Below are 19,405 nucleotides of genomic sequence, written 5' to 3'. Positions count from 1 at the left end.
GGACAGGGAAAGAATTGATGAAATTCGTGTAAATTCATCTTTCTGCCTGAGCCCACTCTCCTTTTACCCCTCTGGGTGGTAGCCCCAGGTTGCCCAGAGCCACCCAAGCAGGAGGTGCGCCCAGTCCCCAGCTTTCAGCTTCCTTTGAAAATGTGCCTTTTCTTACTCCTTCCCCTTTCCCTGCTTAAGGCCCAGCTCTGGGGTGGGAGAAACTTGCCATGCCCTGCAGTGAGAAGAATGTCTGCCCCTCCTTGTCTTCATTCCTGGCTCTTCTCTCTAAACTAGGAAGGCTTCTGTGGGTCTGTTGACCGCCCCCAACCCCCCCACCACCACACACAACGCCCAGGGACACTGGAGGATGATCCTACAGCCCTAGTCAGTCACTCTGTGAGCCCAGCCCAGGGGACCGAGTGCCACTGTGTATGAAAAGAGCAGAAAGACTACCAGTGTCCTCAGAACCTACAGTGAAGCCAAGTTCCTCAGAGTTGGCTTAAAACATTTATAATACAAAAAACCCAAATACCTCCCTCTGGGGTTGCTTTAAAAACTAGTTTTGATCATTTGAAGAGTAAACCCTTAGCTTCTTAGGAAGCTTGACAGTCTAAAATGATTCATTTGTCCAATATTTAGGTTAGTTGAGATTTAGCATTCATGGTAGGTAGAAGAGGTGTGACCGTAAACCGGTCCGACAAGTTTTATGTGTAATGTTCCAACAAATGGGAGCCAACCTCCTCGCGAACAGGCACCGCAGGGCACCCGCCCTCCTGTGTGCGCGCACACGTGTGTGTCCGTGTGTGCGTGCACGTGTTTGTCAGGACACACGTGTGAGCGTGTCTTCCTCATTGGGGTTTATTATATTCTCTTTGTGCTGCTAAGGCTTTTGGCCTCTGGGGGTGCTATATATATACAGATGCAAAATTTGAGAAACACAGGATTTTCAACCTGTAAGGAACCTTAAGCATCTTCTGATCCACTTTTCTCATTTTACACAATTAACGTCCAAAGAGGCAAAGCGACTTGCTCGAGGGGCAGATGTAGAACCCCGGGTCTCTGTCTCTCTCTCCCGGGTACACACCCACTCATTCTGTAGTAAGAGATGGCTATTTCCTCACTGTTCAGCATTCTTTGTCCCCCTACCCCCGCCCCTTTAACCATCAGTCTATCTTTTCCTCCTCCCGTCCCTGCTCTGTGTTCCTGGGCTGGAAGCTAAGGCTAGCACGGGCAGGCCAGCTCCTAGGACGGATGCCTCAGCCACTGGCCAGGCCAGGGCCCGCCGCGTACTGGTGGAAGTGGAGTCTCAGCGTGTTGCCTGCTTCCCTATCAGCCAGGAGCCTGGGGGACCAGTGCCTCAGTCCTTGGGGAAGGCGCAGAGGAAGGAGGGTGTGTTGGCCCCACTGTTATGCAATCTCTTTTCAGCCTGCTCCTCTTTTCCTGGCTCCCTCCTGGGGGTGGAGTGGGGCTGACATTATGCTGGGGAGGGAATGGGTTACCTCCCTGCCTTTCCTTTTCTCTAGCCTCAGCTGAAGTGGTCTCCAGTTCAGATACCCCATTTGGGAAAATGTATGCTCTCTTAGCCTCCAAGAGGTACAGGAAAGGGATCCCTTTCTACTCCTGACATCCTGATGCCAAAGTTTGGCTCCCAATCCTTAGCAGACTCTGTGGAAATGACTGTTTTGAAGTCTCATTGCCCAGAGAGGCAAGAATCGCAGATTTGGAATGGAGCTTAGGGGTCACTCCGTCACTCCCTCACACCCATCGTAGGACTCTGTCCTCAAGCATCCTGTCAGCTCTCAGGTGTGCCTAACCACTTCCAGTGACAGGCCATTTCCTTTATTTATTTTTTTTTTATTTTTAAAAAGATTTATTTACTTATCTGAAAGGGAGAGAGTGGGGTGAGGGGCAGAGGGAGAGAAATCCATGGAGCCTGCCCTAGGACCGTGAGATCATGACCTGAGTGGAAATCAAGAGTCAGAGGTTCAACCAGCTGAGCCACCCAGGGGCCCCAGGCCAGTTCCTTTAAGAAGTGCCTCAGGGCTCAGTCAGTTAAGCAGCTGCCTTTGGCTCATGATCTCAGGGTCCTGGGATACAGTCCCTCTTTGGGCTCCCTGCTCAGTGGGGAGTCTGTTCCCGCCACCCTCAAATGAATGAATAAAATCTTAAAAAAAAAAAAAGAAGTCTTGCCCTCAGGCATTTCTCTTAAGATGCCGCCTCCCCTCCTTCCTGTTCTCACCAAAGGTCTTGCAGTAGGTGGTGGTTACCCTGAATTTCTCTGCTTCTTTGTTTCCCATTTGTTCTAGAGCTCTCTTAGATCTGCTGTTGCCTCTCCCACTTTACTAAAATCACTCTTTACTAAAGTCACCGGTAGCTCCCTTGGCCAAAACCAGTAGCTGTTTCTTTAGTCTTCATCTTATGCTATTAACCACTTCCTTGCGAGATTGTCTTTTTCTTTCAAGAAACACATTGTGTCTCTTTTTTTATTTTCGAAGATTTCATTTGTTCATTTATTTGAGAGAGAGAGCATGAGCAGGGGGGAGGAGGCGGAGGGAGAGGGAGAAGCAGACCCCCCTGCTGAGCAGGAAGCCCAACCCAAGACCTGAGTGGAAGGCAGATGCCCAACCAACTGAGCCACCCAGGCACCCCCACATCCTGTCTCTTTGATCACCCTCTACTTCCCACTAGTCTCCTCAATTGTCTAGTCCTTAAATGTTGTGGCTACCCTGGTCATGTCATCTATTTTTTCTTTTTTTATATGCTTTGCAGTCTCCTAGGGCCACCACATTCTTGCACAGTTTAGTAATCCCATTATACACTGATGGTCCCATGAACATGTCCAGTCCCCTCTGCCTTATTGAGCTTCAGCCCCTTATTTACAACTTCTAGAGGTTTCTATCAGAAGACCCTCAGACTCAGGGATTTTTCTCTTCTCATGAGGAAAAAATCTCTCCCACCTGAAGTCCCTATTTTGGTTAGTGCTACATCAACTACCCAGTCATCTCAGCCAGGATGTGAATCATTCCTGACCATATCCTTTCCCTAGTCCTGCAGAAGCCTTTGGTCACCAAGTCCTGCCAGCTCTACTCCATCTTTGCCTCCTCCCCACCAGATCCTCATTTTGTCCTACTTACACTATTACCACAGTCTTCCAACTGGTCTCCTTGCACTGGCCTTGCCTTCTCTGACCCACATGCACTTCACTCAGCTCACAGAGTGAGCTTTCTGAAACATAGATCTGGTCATGCCAATTCCCTTCTTAAAAACCTTCAGTAGCTCCCCCCCTGTCTCCAGGATAGAACCCAATTTCTTTGGCTTGGTATTCCAGGAGGCTCATAACTCACCCTGTCCTCTCTGATTCCCCTTCTAGGCCTATCTTCTGTCACCTCCCCCTTCCCCCCCCTGTCCTGGGTCCCCAGCCCCAGCTGGTACCAGTCTCATCCTCACTCTCTGTGCTCCTATCAAGTTCTCTAGATGCCCAAGGTCTCTCTTGCTTAGGGCCTGTGTCACACTGCTCCTTGTCCTGGAAGCACCAGCCCCTTTCTTTATCTGGCTAAAGTTTTCACATCTTCCCTTGAACACCATTGCTTCAGGGGAGGCCTTCCTTGCCTGACCCCACACACTAAGATAGGTAACCCATTGTGCACTCCCATGATACTCTGTGTTTCGCAACCATCTGCATGATTGTCACTATTTAATTAATTACTGGTTGATTCTTCCTCACTCCCCTAGCGCCAGGAGACTATAAACTCCTTGAGCATGTGACTGTGCCTTTCTGGCCAGTTCTCCAACCCAAAGCCTGGCACCCTGTGCATGCAATTGTCTGCCTGGGTGACTGGAGGGCTTTGAATATGTCAGTCTGAGTAGGATCTTGATCCTGTAAGTGGGCAATAGGGACAGAAGATTGTCCCCCCTAGGATGGTGATTGGTGAAGTTTTGAGTTTCAGGAAGATTAGCTGGGGAGTTGCATGCAAGATGGAGTAGAGGCAGGTGGTATCAGGGACCAGGGGGGCTGGCAACAGTATACCCATGAGGGGCAGTTCTAAAATGAGTGACTTTCCCTCTCCCATCCCATATGCTTCTGATGGAGAGTCCAAGAGATGGAGTCAATTCATGCATAATTGAAAATGAACAGAATCCAGGAATGGGCTTATAATAAGCTCAGCACACAACTGTGAAATGACCTTACCTTATTGTGGGGAGGTTTTCTCCCACTTTCTGCTCTTTCCAAATATGTTCTTATTTCATTCCTTGGTCCCCATCTCCTCCTCTTCCAAGGGTGGAATCCAGAGGAGGATATTCTCTGTTTAGAATAACGTTCCTACCCGATAGGCTGCTGATTTGTTAATATTATTGTTATCCTCTACAATACATATGCAACTTTCAGATATCACATCTGGAGGCTTCTACCCCAGAGAAGAATAAAATTGCAACTGAAAGTGTCCAAAAAGTGGCTGGGTTTCTGAGTTTCAGACCAGCTAAATTGGCAGCTTTTTCCAGCTCTAATTTCTGTGATAGGAACAAGGAACCCCCTCTCATGGCTCTCTCTCCCCTGGCCCACGCTCTCCAGCCCAGTGATAAGTTAGGAAGCGGCTTTCTGCTCTTTGTTATACTGGGTTCTGCCCCATCTCTCTAAAGCAATCTTATAAATCATTGATGAGAATATTTCTATTTTTGTCTTAAATATCCTAGCCAAGAAAGCCTATGAATACTTTCCAAATCAAGTGCTGGCATTGCATGATGCTTCCTCATTGATGGCAGCCCCATTTCATTGTTTTTTCACTTCTTGGCTCTTCATCCATGTCAGCAATGCCAAGTTTCAGCTTGGGGGTGGGGCCTGACCCCAGTGCAGCACCCTCTGTGGCCTCCCTTTTTTGGGCAGAAGCTCCTTTTTTTCCCTTCTTTTCCATGACCCTCCCCCCCCAGCCTCCATCTTAAACCTTTAAACCTCAAAATGCTATAAATTATGACTGGTATTTATTCTCAGTAAGGTTTCCTCCTTATGTCCATCCTGCCTCTGGAACCACCACCCTTCCATCCTGATTGTCATTTATTCTGTGCCTAGGAATTCAATTCACTTAAATATCAACCTACATTTGAAGGCATGAAGTTCTAGTATAAAAAAAGACCCTCTCCTGTAGTGCCTTCTAAACTCCACTAGTTTATAAGAACCATGTTTCCCTCATTCACCACTGTATTCTGGGCCTGACACATGGTAAGCACTCAACAAATATTTGTTGAATAATGTATAGAGGAATTAATGAATAAATGAAAGACCTAAAGGATTAGATTCCTTATACACTGGAGCTCCTCCATCCCTTAAAACCATCTGGACCTGACACTCTAAGATAGTTAATACAGGGTTTACTGAAGCTCATTATTAGTCTCTACTGATCAAGTAATATGGTTCAAATACATCTTTCATGATTGCCCTCAATTTGTTCAGATTTTTCTTTTACTTTGATTTTTCCTTAGCATTCATGTCAATAATTTATATCACCTGTCCCTTACCTATGCATTACTTGGTTTGGTTCCTTCATCTGAGTAAGTCTTGTATTCCTGACCAGAGCAGAAACACCTGCAGGGAGGAACTATGTCCATTTACTTCATAGCCCAACTGCAAGACTTGATACAGTGGGTGTTTAATAAATGGCTTCCAACTGGCTGATGGAATGGATGGGTCCCAAGCCTGGCATCCACTTTTATTTTTAATGTTAGGAGTTAGAGGGTCAACCCAAGAGGGAATGCATACTATATTTTCGATACACTCTATCATGACTTACATAGCATCTCTGTCTGATAGCACAAAGTATTATAGATTCACAAGTTTTGTTTAATTGTGTGAGTACATAATAGGAAAAATGTTAGGTAAATAAAAATTATCCGGTAAATCTCTGGGTGATTTCCATTATGTCTTTGCAATACTTAGATCCTCTAGAGAAGCCATTCCTTGATATTTTGATGATTGTTTCAATAACATACATTTTTTGTGTGACTTCCATGCCAATGGGAAATGATGATCCAGGAACTATGGAACTGTTCATCAGTCCAATACAGATTGGATTGAAGCTCACCATAATCAACAATGGGGCTTCTTGCCATCAGTGCCATATTTCCTGCCCCCAAGGAGCTTATGGGGCTGGGGGAGGCAGATATATGCCTGTAGCTCAAAACCAAATGTTGTAAATATTTGAGCACATAGAGAAGGATGAGTTTACTTCTCATTAGGAGAATAATGAACACCTCACACTGAAGTCAGCATTTACACCAAGATTTGAAAGAAGAATCTATTCTTACAAGCCAGGACTGTGCCTAATTTCTAGTAGGTGCTCCACAAATGTGTGTTGGCAGCCTGAGAGAAGACAGTGGTGTTCTAGGAGGATGGAAAGAGTGAGAAACAGTAGAACAAGGAGAGCAAGGCTCATTTAGGGATGCAGTGAGTCATGTTCTGGGCCCAAAGCTGAAGCCTGGGGAGTCTGAGCCAATAACTGGGATGGCTCTGGTTGGTTGGTTGGAGGCTGAGTATGGAAGTCCTTGGGTTGAGCTGAGGATTTTAGACTTTAGTCAGAAGGCAATGGGAGTTCCTGAATGTGTTGGAGCAGGTCTGGGTTAGGCTTCAGTGAGGTTAGGCTGCATTGGTGAGAGGGCTGTGTTGGAGTGGAAAAAGCTGGGAGCAGGGGAATCCTTATGAGGATTTTGTGTTATTGTATGGATTACGTGAGATCAGATGTGTCCAATGTTTAGTGTAGCACTGGACCACAGAAAGCCCTCAAATGGACAGTCAATATCAGAAGACTCTACCTCATTGTAACTATTATTACTCTTTTGGGCATCACTGGTCATGTTGGGAGGGTGTCTCCCTGTGAGTATTCTACCTTTCCTAAGCCCTTGCCAGTTTATCTTCTATCTGACCACCTACCTCATTGATAAGATAAAGAAACACAAACGTTCCCCCAAGGCATGACTTTCGGTCTGATTCCTGATATTCTCCTGCATCAAATCCTGCCTTTTTTGACAAACTGGCATAGGAGAAATATCAGCAGGTGGCAAAGGTGCAAGCAGTTCCATTTAGGATTCATTCATTAGGTATACCCTGTAAAGACCTGGAATACAAAATAAGACTTGAACTCTGTTCTCAGACACTTTGCATGGGGGGAGGGAGGCACAGACATCTATATAGAAAATCACAGATCAGTGAAGCTGGTGATAAAGAGGCGTGGATGCAGTGCTGTGCGAACAGCCCAGGCTATGTTTGAGCTGAGTCAAGATGCAGGAGTCCATTTGGCAGACAAAGTAGGGAGGTATTCTGGCCAGAAGGAGGATTGGTGATCTGGGGAGTGTGGTATGTTGGGGAAACCCCAAGTAGCTCAGTAAAACCAGACTGTAGAGTTTCTCATCAAGAAGACATGAGATAACAAGTATTGGTGAGGATGTGGAAAAAGGTGAACCCTGTACACTGTTGGTTGGGAATGTAGATTGATTTAGCCACTATGGAAAACAATATGGAAGTTCCTCAAAAAATTAGAAATAGAACTACCATATGATCCAGCAGTCCCACTTCTACGTATACACTCAAAGGAAATAAAAACAGGATTTTGAAGAGATATCTGCTCTCCCATGTTTATTGCAGCATTATTCACAATAGCCAAGATATGGAAATAACCTAAGTGCCCATCAACAGATGAGTGGATAAAGTGTGGTATACGATATACAATGGATTATTATTCAGCCATGAAAAAGAAGGAAATCCTGCCATTTTTGACAATGTGGATAGACTTTGAGGACATTATGCTAAGTAAGAAAAGTCAGAGAGACAGATACTATAGGGTATCACTTACATGTAGAATCTAAAAAAGCCAGAATGGTAAAAAACAGAGAGTAAGGTTGTGGTTGCTAGGGAGCAGGGAATGGGAGAATAGGAGAGATGTTTCAGGGTATAAATTGCAACTAGCAGATAAATAAGTCTTGGAGATTTAATGCACAGTATGGTGAGGATAAACAACAATATTGTATTATAATAATCAAACTTGCTAAGAGACTAGATACTAATTATTCCTACCACAAAAAAGGAATAATTATGTGATAGAGGTGCTAAGTATTGCTCAGTGGCAATCGTATTATAGTATATAAGTGTATCAGATCAAGGTGTTGTACATCTTGAATTTATACAATGTTATATGTCAAATACATTTCAATAAAAAATAGAAGAAACTATACTAATCCTAAAAAAAAAAAAAGAGAGATTGTGGAGTTTCTAATGGGGCATTTGCATGTTGTAAAGGTGAAGTGTAAAGGTAAAGTGTAAAAGTAAAGGTGTAATAATGGAAAAATGGAAAAAAGGCACCGGGGCAGGTAAACTGGGAAAGCTTTTAATGTGTTATCCAGGTGCTCCTCAAATCACTTCCAAAGCATTACCATTTTCTCCTACAATGAGTCCTTAATATCAAGCTATGTATTATATTTCTTGTTATGAAACTAAAATGAAAAATGAACAACTTCTTTTATTTTACCAGATTTATATTCAATTTTCTTTTATCCCTTTTTTACTCTGGAGAGGGGTATTTAGTGTCAAACAGTTTCTGGTGTCATCAGCCCGGGGCATCACCTACAGCCCCATCTCCTCTCGTTGGCAGAGCTTTAACAGATGGGCTGTAAACAGCTGTCCCGAGTGAACCTGGGCAGCCTGTCCCCACAGCTACCTGAGGGGCTTGGTGGGTCCAGGTGCTCCTAATATGTGCTCCCAGCACTACTGCAGAGTGATGGTGGGAGGTGGCCCCCGCACAGCCATCTGAGAAGTGCTCGCAGAGTGTAGTGGGGGGGTGCATATGCTGACATCCACACCCTGCTGGCTTCTAGAACTGCCCTAGTGACTGTGGGACAGGATGGCCCTGTCCTGGGACCATTTGCAAGTGCCTTGGGTCCAACACTAGGTCTTGGTACCATCTGGGTCTAGGGGTAGTTCTTTGTTCTGTTTGTTTGATTCTTCATCTTGCATATATTCCTTCCCATTTCTGCTAAATGCCAAAGGACTAACGTGGGAATCTCAGATGTTATTTCCTCTGCCAAGTGAATGAACAGTTCAGCCTTTTCCTCATGGTGTCCAAGCGCCACGGGATGTGAACTGCTGACCCTCTAGTATCATTTCTCTCTCTCTCCCAAATTCAAACCCTTTTCTTTTTTCTGGTCAGGCAGTGTCTGATGTCTCATTTCCAATTGCACTCCTTCAAGCCTGTGGCTCTTGCATCTGCCTGTGATGGCCCCCTGCACCTCATCACGCACCCCATCACAGTCTGCTCATTCTTTGGGCCCCGGCTCAGGCTCCAACCTCTGTGAATGCCCTCCTGGCTTTTTGTGCCTGTGCATCTTTTCAGAGATCTGAATTGGGCTCCCCAAGAACATTTAAGGGTCTGAGAACTCAGATGGGAACCTCACTGTTAATTCATGCCCAGGAACATACTGAGTTCCCAAACTGCTCTATCAGCTTCCAAACGGTGGGAGCTTTGTTATTTCTTGTCTTCTTAGAGACAGCTGCATAGGACTGGCCGTAGGAATGGTAGTCAGCTAGGATGGCTTAACAGTGGGCTGATTTTTTTTGTTCTGTTTTGTTAATTTTTTTTGTCCCATTCAAAATAAGCATTTGGATGCAGAGAATCAAATATGAAATCCCAGCCTTTGAGCTCAAGGGGAGCTGGACAGGCATTTGCTACATTCTGACCTCCAGGCAGGGGTGTGTTCAACCTTCTAGGCAGATCCCTACCCTCCCCTTCCTGGCAGCCTTCCTCGGCTGCCCTGTCTCTGAAATTGTATTTGGCAGAACTCAAGAGGTTTTTCTGTATGTCTGACCAAAACCTCTATCCCGGAGGGCCCAGTGTGCAGTCAGCTCTGTGCTAGGTTCCGACCCGGGGTGGGGAGGGGGGAAGGGGAAGACGGGAGAAACAGAAGACTTGGACCCTGCCTTTGCAATCTTGGGATATAGCTTCCAACCCCAGAACAGTGCCGGGGGGGAAGTTTGAACAGGCAGGGAGGCCAGGAGTGCCATTCCAGATGTGGGAGAGGAGCCTGTTTCCTTTTGCCTCTAGCACAAATCCTTTGTGATCTCTTCTCTCTGGATCTCTGTTTTCTCCTGTCAAATGGATATAACCAACTGCTCACTGGCGCACAGGATTGCAGGTCGGTGACTTGAGGCAATGTGAGGGGAGACGTGCTTCTGGATATAAGGGCGGCATCCTTGTGAGGAGTAGGCCCCCTGCTCACCCTATGAGTGAGTCAGTGCTGCTTCATCAAATTTAAACTTATCACCAGCTTTACGCTTCCAGTTTTCATCGATTGTGTGATGAGTGGGTTGTATTCTTTTTTTATTTTAATTTTTTTAAAAGATTTTATTCATTTATTTGACAGAGAGAGCACAAGCACAAGCAGGGGAAGCAGCAGGCAGACGGAGAGGGAGAAGGGAGCCTGATGCCGGGCTCGATCCCAGGACCCCGGGATCATGACCTGAGCCGAAGGCAGCCGCTTAAACGACTGAGCCACCCAGGCGCCCCTGTTTTTGAGGCTTCTGAAAAAAAATCATGGGGCAGTTATATGGCTAGGATATTGTTCTAAGGTGGAACTGTACCAGTTCATCCTGGCAGGACCCCTTCCCAGAGCGCATGCGTGTGTGTGTGTGCCCGTGCGCCCGTGCTTGAGTGCGTGTGCGTGCGTACGTGCGTGCGTGCGCGTGTGTGCCGGGGAAGTCACATTGCAGGGTCTTCCGGCTGAAGAGGCATCTGGGAATGGTTGAGAAACATCAGTTACGAGGTTGGTGGCTTTTGGTCCATCACTTTTAAAACCAGCTATGAATAAGGCAGAACTTAGAGGGAGGTGCCCCAGAGGACCTGGAAGTCTAAACCCGGGGAAGGTGTGATTTGGAAAGTCCGTGTTTGTTCGTAAGCATCACATTGGCATAGGTAGAGCTGCTTTCTCCAGCTGCGGAAAGAAAAGCTGTTCTCGGGCCTGGAGGGCAGGAAGTGGACCCTGCGAAAGGGCTTGCGTTTGGAATCCAGTCTGTTTGGAATCAGATCAAGGATGCCTTTGGATAATGGAATTTGAGGCGCAAGCCTGCTCTTTCCTGTTTTACTGGGATTCTTAAGATCAGAGTATGAACTTTGGAAACTTGACTGTTTTTGCTTGCTTGCTTGCTTAATTAATTAAGTGCTCTGGCCTGCAGACAGACTTATAATTTTAATTAGTTGCTTATGATTTAGAAAGAGACTTCAGGAGGTCTGGGCACACTGGGCCCTTATTCCTAGGGCTGAGCAGACAGGTCATCGTGCACTCTGCAGGTCCACCCCACCGCCTACCTGCCTGGGCTTCTACGCACTTGAGTTTGCAGGCCTGAGGTGGTCGGCATTGGCGGGTCTCTGTGGTACTCGTATTTTGTCGGGATACAGGTAGTGTGCGTACCTCAAAACTATTGTCTTAGTTAATCATAATCTGAACCTGAAGCAGCCACTTTCCACCCTTTGTGAGCTCTTGCAGTTTCTCCACTGCGTTTCCAAGTATGGGTGTTACGGACTGAATTTTGTGTCCCCCCCAAATTCATATATTGAAATCCTGACTCCCAGTGTGATAGTGTTAGGAGGTGGGGCCTTTGGGAGGGGAGTAGGTCATGAGGGTGGAGCCCTCATGAATGAGATTAAAGACCTTATAGAAGACATTGGGGAGGGTATGTGCTATGGTGAGCGCTGTGAATTGTGTAGGACTGTTGAATCACAGACCTGTACCTCTGAAACAAGTAATACATTATATGTTAAAAAAAAAAAAAAAAAGCAGGAAGGGAAAAATGAAGTGGGGGAAATCGGAGGGGGAGACGAACCATGAGAGACTATGGACTCTGAGAAACAAACTGAGGGTTCTAGAGGGGAGAGGGGTGGGGGGATGGGTTAGCCTGGTGATGGGTATTAAAGAGGGCACGTACTGAATGGAGCACTGGGTGTTATACGCAAGCAATGAATCATGGAACACTACATCAAAAACTGATGATGTAATGTATGGTGATTAACATAACATAATAATAATAAAAAAAAGACCTTATAGAAGAGACCCCAGAGAGATCCCTTGCCCTTTCTGCCACCTGACTGAGATGGTTGTCTATGAGCCAGGAGGTAGGGCCTCACCAGACTTTGAATCTGCTGGCATTTTGATCTTTGACTTCCAGTCTCCAGAACTGTGGGAAATGAATGTTTGCTGTTGAAGCACCCAGTCTGTGGTATTTTTGTTATAGCCGCCTGAACAGACTGGAGACCCTGGGTATGATCTAGCAGCCAGTAGGCTTGAGCAGGGGAGAGAGCAGGGCTGTACTTGGCTGGATCATGGAAGCAGTAAGCAGTGTAAGCTTTAAAAGGAAGTTCACATAGTGGAGTTGGGGGCTGGATATACAGATCGATCCTGGGCTGGGAGTCTATAGGCAGATATGGAGAGCTTACAAGAGTGTGCTATATTTGAAACCCTGTTTGGCTCTTCAGATATAAATTCTCTAGAAATTTTGCCCCTATAGGGAAAAATAATTCCCCCTGTTCTGGCATAAGAAACTTGGGAGAAATGAAAATATATGTAATCCTGTTTTTAACATATATTTTCAGTAATATTGTCACTTAAAAATTTATGAGTGTAAACACTTATTAATTATAAATTGTTGATAATGTATGCATAGGATATGAAAACATAGAGCAGAGTCATATGCTTTCAGTAGAAAATGAGGAGTTCTTTATTTAAAAAGTTATATCTTTTTTAGAACATAGAACATCCATTTTGGATACTCAGGGAACCAGATCAGGGGATCTACTAACTAAGGCCCTGCAGCTCTGAAGCTCTATGAAAATGCATCTCCTTGTTTTCCATCTAGTAAGATGGCTAAACAATTCTCTAAAACTCTGTCTGTTCATTGGTTGTGCTGTCTCTAGCTGTGCTCTAACTAACATCGACTAAGAATTGCATTTTTCTCTCTCCTGACTTAGATTTAAATCTTGCAATCTCCGCTGGGAAGTGAGCTGTATCATCTTGAGAAATCAGACCACAGAGCTGGGCCTGCCGCTGGCAGGCTGGGTCATCTTTAATCACTTAACCCTTCATATCAAAGGATGGGTTGTAGTAGCAGATTCCTCCTCAAGAATTTGCCATGGCAGATTTTCTCAAGGAAAAGCTGGGAGTTAAAATGAAGCAGAGTGTGTACAGCAAAAACCTTGCCTTGTAAGTTGACTTTTTATGCCTACACACTTGACGGGTTTTATGTGTATGCTCATGGAACTCTCTTATGGGCCGGTGTCCATGTCGGGGACATATGTGGCTGTGATGTGTACGTACATGTTATTTAACATGAGAATGTGCAGGGTGCCTGTGAGTGTGTGAATGTGTGTGGCTATGTTGTGTGTTTAAGGAAAATTCTTTCCTGTCTTACGGAATAAGATCCAGGCTGTTTAAGGCTGTTTGAAAACATGGCCACAATAATTCCCTTTATACCCTTGGCTAGGGCCCTTTTAAACAGACTCTGGATTTGTCCACGTGCTTTTGTTTTAGTCAATGGAACATTACCAGATGTGACACAGAGATCTGAAAGGCAGTTATACGTTGAAGTTGTCTTCTCCTTCTGCTCTTGGGAACCCTTAACCAACACAATGTTGAGGAACTGGGGCAAGCCTACTGGAGACATGTGGCTCAGTGACACCTGCCACCCCAGCTGACAGCCACCACCAATTGCCAGATAGTGAATGAAGCCATCCGGACCAAGCAGCCCGCATCCCACATGTGAACTCTGTGCAGCAATAGGAGCGAGACTGGAGGAGGCTGGCGGGAAAACTGCCCTGCTGAGCCAAGCCCTCATTGCCCACCCACATAATCCTGAGTTAGCACTAAATGGTTGTTGTTTTACGTCACTAAGGTTTGGGATTGTTTGTTACACAGAAAAAGACCTTATTAACAGATCTGGTTGGTAAGAGAGGGAGAAGCCTCTCCATTGGAGGAAGAGGTGTTTGATGAGAACTTGTAGGCATGAATCACAAGAAGAGATGTAATTCCATGTAAACATTCTTTATAATCCTGTTCTTATTTTATGAGTTTAAAAACATAAAAATTAGCTCTTACTGGAGGACGTCCTGTTAATTCTCACACAGCAATGCACATTAACAAGTCAAGCATGGGCAGTGCCAGCATGCTCCAATAATACTTTACTGGGGCCTGGGGGAGAAAGCCAAAGAGAAACAAATCCAGGGAGGATGCTGAGAACGCTGCACTATAGAATCTGCGGAGAGGCTTTGACTTGCTCTTCAGAAGCGAAAGGATTCATCTCATCCCTGCTCCCAGTCCGTTTCCGTGGGGTGGGCAGCACTCCGCATCTATTACCCAGGAGCTCACCCTGGGCATCTTGACTCCTTGAAGAACAGCGCCTATAAAATGAGGCCCTGAGAGAAACAAGATTCTCTTCCCTGCCTGAGGCCTGCCTTTCGGGAACCTGCCTCCTCTTTGGATAATTGACTCTAGGGATGATTGTCCCTCTCAAAGGAGACCATGTGCACTTCCAGGGACAAGACCTTTACCCTGCAGACCACAACAGGGTATTAGGATATAATGATCGGCCTATTCTAGATGGCTCTACTTATCTGTAGAAGCAGAGGTTGTGTGAGAAAATTCTGTGTGTGTGTGTGTGTGTGTGTGTGTGTGCGTGCGCGTGTGTGCGCGCACGCAAATGCAAGAATATTGGCTCAGAAGTCAGGGCACATGACTTTTGCAGTTCCAACTCCAGTCCTACCTTATAAGAAATTTCTACTTGGTGTGACCTGAGGGAGTTTAGGGTAGAATCTAATCTGCTATTAATACCAGTACCTTGGGTCTGAAAGACATTTTATTTCTAAGAGTCCTGTCTTAAAACAAAGGAATACTCACAAACACCTTTGGCATTGGTTAACACCTAAATGGAAAATAGTGGATAAGATGGGGTAGATGCTTTGGAGCTCTTAGGGAACTCTGATGCACGTGTGGATACCAACACTTAATACATTTCATACTTTACGATTTATCTAGGCCTGGACCTGTCTAGCTTTCTTGCAAATGAATACATGTCACACACTGCTCAAAAGCATGTGCTACATCAGTCAGGTAAAAGGCTCAATATGACTTATCTTTCTTCTTCTTTTTATTTTTATTTGGTAGATTTAAGGACATTATGTATAGGAGAGAAAAAAATGATTAGTTTAATTATATTACTATTAACACAAAAGAAATTGGCTTTGTTAAGTGTTAGCTATTGTCAAGCCCTATATGAAGCCCTTTATCCATTATTATTTATCCAGTAATCTGGTTGTAGTATTACTATTCCAGTTTTCCAGATAAGAAAACTGAGATTCTTAACTAGAAAGTTGAGCTGTCTCATGTATGGTTGCTGTTAACTGTCAGAAGTAAAACCTGAATACAGCAGGCCTGTCTGATGTTAAAGCACTGCCTTTATTTTTTAAAATTTTTTAAAGAATTTATTTATTTATTTGAGAGAGAGAGAGAGCATGAGTGGCGGGGAGGGGTACAAGGAGAGGGAGAAGCAGGCTCCCTGATGAGCAGGGAGTCTGACTAGGCGAGGCTCAATCCCAGGACCCTGGGATCATGAACGAGCTGAAGGCAGGCGCTTAACCGACTGAGCCACCCAGGTGCCCAGCACTCCCTTTGTTTTTATTTAAATTTATTATGAATGATTTCAACCACACAGAAAACTTTAGAGAACAATATAACAAACACTCATGTGCCCATCACCCAATTTTATTAGCTCTTAATATTCTATTATACTCACTTTATATTTCATGGTATTTTTTAAGGTGGGATACTTGTCTTTTTAAAATTTATGTGTAGAAATTCTTTATAGAGTCTGGATATTAATTCTGTGGATTGTAACTATCTTTATTTAGGGTGATAGCTAACAAGCAGAAATTTTCATTTATTTAAATGTAATCCAATGTTTATGGTTGAGCTTTTTAGTCTCTTTAGGAATTTTTTTTGTGGTTAGTGATTTGTGGGTCCTATTTTTGAAATATTTTCCTTTGCTACCACCAAGATAGTCTCCTTTTTCAATTTTTAGAGAGTTTCCTCCCACATCTATCTGGAATTTAATGTTTGTGAATACAATGAGGTGGAGATCTACTTTCATCCCTCCAAGATGGAGAAGGACATACCCCAGAATACTTCACTCACGAGTCCCATCTTCACCCTCGTTCTACTTCTGTGCCATGTGAAACCTGCCTCTCAGCTCTGTGTTCTGTCTCATTGTTCTGTGGTCTGTTTGCTGTACCAGCACCACACTGTTGCTTCGTTAGAGAACTTGATATGGGCAGGGCACATCTCTTCACATCACTCTTCCATTTGTCCTTAGGTAATTTTGGCTTCTTACTCATGCATTTTAGGATCAGCTTGTGTAGCTCCGTAAAAAGCCCTGTTAGAATTTGGACTGTAATTGCATTGAATTAATATATTAATTTTGGAGTGGAATTGAACCTTTATACAATTGAGTCTTTCCAAGCATGCAAGTGGTATATCTCTCCATTTGTTTAAGTTTCTTTTATGATTCTCAGTAACATTTTGAAAATTTCCTCTTTAAAGTTCTTACATAGATTTTTCAGTTTTATTCTTGAGAAGTTCATCATTTTTCTTGCTAATGTAAGTGAGATATTTTTTCCTATTATTTCTTCACATTAGTGTATAGGAATGTTATCAGTTCTTTAAAGATTATCTTTTGTACATAAGAATTGCTTAATTTTCTTATTTTTTCTAATATTTGATAGATGCCTTCAGATTTTCTATATATACAAACACATTACCACAAATAAGGCTATTTTTTTACAATTTTATTTATTTGAGAGAAAGAGAGAACACAAATGGAGGCAGGGAGGAGCAGAGGGAGAAGCAGGCTCCCCACCGAGCAGGGAGTCTGATGTGGGGCTCAGTCTCAGGACCCTGAGATCATGACCAGAGCGCTGAAGGCAGCTGCCTAGCCAACGAGCCACCCAGGTGCCCCTAAGGCTAGTTTTTAATCTTCTTTTCCATTTCTTATATCTCATTCCTTAATCTTGATATTATTACTTGGCTAGGACATCTAGTATAAATGCTTTTTGTGTGCCTATTGAGAAAGTCATGTGATATATCTCCTTTGTATTAGAGCATCCTTATATACCTTTGATAAAAGTGTTTTTGAAATATTTTGTAATAGTTCATGAAAATTATTTGCTTGTATTTTATTTAGGATTTTTATATCTGTGTTCGTAAGAATGGTTTATAATTTGATTACTTGTACTACCTTTGTCACATTTTGGTATCAGTAGATGAGATGGGTAACTTTATCTTATTTTTCCTTTTTCTGAAATATTTTGTACAAGATATGAATTGTCTGCTCCTTATAGATTTGTTAAGTTACCTTTAAAATTGTCTGCATCTGGTGTTTTTGGGGAAGGAGATTTTGATAACTGATTCTGCTTCTTCAGTAGTCATTAATTTGTTCAAATTTTCTATTTCTTCTTGAGTCAACTTTGGTCATTTATATTTTTCTAGAAAACTTCCCTTTCATACACATTTTGTGGTTGCCTCCAGGCGGGTGTAAGCATTGAGGTTCTTGTTCAGTGTTGTTGATATGGAGGGATTTCATAGCCAATCACAGAATCTGTGGTTGTCTAGCTTCACTTTCTGGCCACAAATCTTTGACCCTTCCCCCTCTAATTTCACTGTCTAATATCCTCACAAGCCTGTTGCCCCTGGCAGCAGGCTACCATTTTCCCCTGACCTCCTTTTGCTTATATGGGAACTCTGCCCAGCCCTGGCTTCATGCAGTGATTCTAGTGGGGTTTCTTTCTAACTTGGGAATCTCTATTCATTAACTGGCAGAAGCCAAGGTCTAACATACCAGTCCTGCTTCCATCTCAGGCTGCAGCAGACCCATGGGTCTGTTCAATCCCTTGATTTTCTGTTCTTTTTCTGGTTCACAGCAATTGTTACCTTGTTTTTGAGCTTGGCAATGGTTTTATTGGTTTTCTCTTTAAAAATTTTAACTGTTTGTAGCAGAGAGGGTTGTTAAATATGGAAGTCATTGAGTTGTCTTGAATGGAAGTTTCTCAGCACCTACTTTTGACCACTGGACTATAGTGCCTCTTCAATTAATCACTCCTTTAGACAATATCCAATCATCTATCCAGGAAATTGATGAATTATGCACAGCTTCCTGCTCCCTGGATTGAAGTAAGTGAAGTCTCTTTTGCTGAGATTACCCTTCTTCTGGACTAGCACATAAATAGAAGGGGAGGTCATGAAATCCATCTATGAGGGTCTTTAGATGTCATGAGTCCACTTGCCCCTCCTCCTTGCTCCTCACACCCTCCACTGAGAGAGGAGGAAATAGAAGTTCAGGGAGCTAAAATTATTGGAGCAAAGCTTCTCTAGGTAATGAGAGACATGGGACTAGAACACCTGGATAGCCTGATTTCAAACCCAACATTTCCCCCACAAGATTAGTGGTTCTCAGCTTTGGTGGCACATTAGTAACACTGGAGATCACTTAGACATCCTAATATCCAGCCCGAATGGATTGAAAATTTTAGAGGTTGAGGTCCAGACTTCTTTATTTTTTCTAAGCTTGCCAGGTGCTTTCTGAGGCACAGTGAGACTGAGGATCCCCACACTGGGTGATGTCCTCTCTCTTGTTTACTCAAGCCTCCCTTTACCTTCTGTGGTTTTTTTCTTTTTTCCCTAAGGGCAACCTTCACCCTACAAGTAAGTGACCCTTCACCCTACAAGCTGGGTCATTATTGCTCTCTCCATCTTACCCTATTCTCTAGTTTCCTCCTCCCTCCCCTTTGTTTTTGATGATTAAAATTTTCAGCAGAGGATGTCTGTTTTGTTGCTTCTTGATCATCATCATAACAATAACAGACTACTCTTAATTGCTCATTTAAAAACAACACATTATTTTCCTTGGTGAGTGTGTAGATGAAATATATGTGTGCACACACACAAACATACACACACAAAGGCATATCAGAGGGGCCTGAACACTAAATAATCACATAGTGTGTTCAGTGGTTACAGTTGTGTTAATCTTTGGCCTAAGAGCACATATGTGCCACAGTAACTAGACACTGGTGTAAGTGTGGGGCTTTTCTGGTTCATTGCTTGCTTCCCCCAGTGTGAGCTGGTCACTTTTCTGAATCTTGCGCTTGTCATTCCCTTTATTTATTTTTTTTAAAGATTTTATTTATTTATTTGAGAGAGAGAGGATGAGAGAGAGAGAGAGCACATGAGAGGGGGGAGGGTCAGAGGGAGAAGCAGACTCCCTGCCGAGCAGGGAGCCCGATGTGGGACTCGATCCAGGGACTCCAGGATCATGACCTGAGCCAAAGGCAGTCACTTAACCAAC

At 43.9% G+C, this 19,405-nt stretch overlaps 1 long non-coding RNA gene across 5 annotated transcripts in view; it reads left to right on the top strand.

Moving 5' to 3' along the window:
• The window catches only part of LOC116642810, a 183,902-nt gene that overhangs the window by 12,203 nt on the left and 152,294 nt on the right, over nt 1-19,405 (top strand). For all 5 annotated transcript variants that reach the window (XR_004301389.1, XR_004301388.1, XR_004301385.1 and 2 more), the window contains one exon: nt 12,987-13,218. This is a non-coding gene — a long non-coding RNA (uncharacterized LOC116642810). The remainder of the gene's footprint in view (nt 1-12,986; nt 13,219-19,405) is intronic.

This window comes from Phoca vitulina, unplaced genomic scaffold (assembly GCF_004348235.1).
Source record: "Phoca vitulina isolate PV1807 unplaced genomic scaffold, GSC_HSeal_1.0 scaffold24, whole genome shotgun sequence".
Lineage (NCBI taxonomy): Eukaryota > Metazoa > Chordata > Mammalia > Carnivora > Phocidae > Phoca > Phoca vitulina.
The sequence above is the reverse complement of the archived record's forward strand: the minus strand, read 5'-3'. Positions and strand labels throughout refer to the sequence as shown.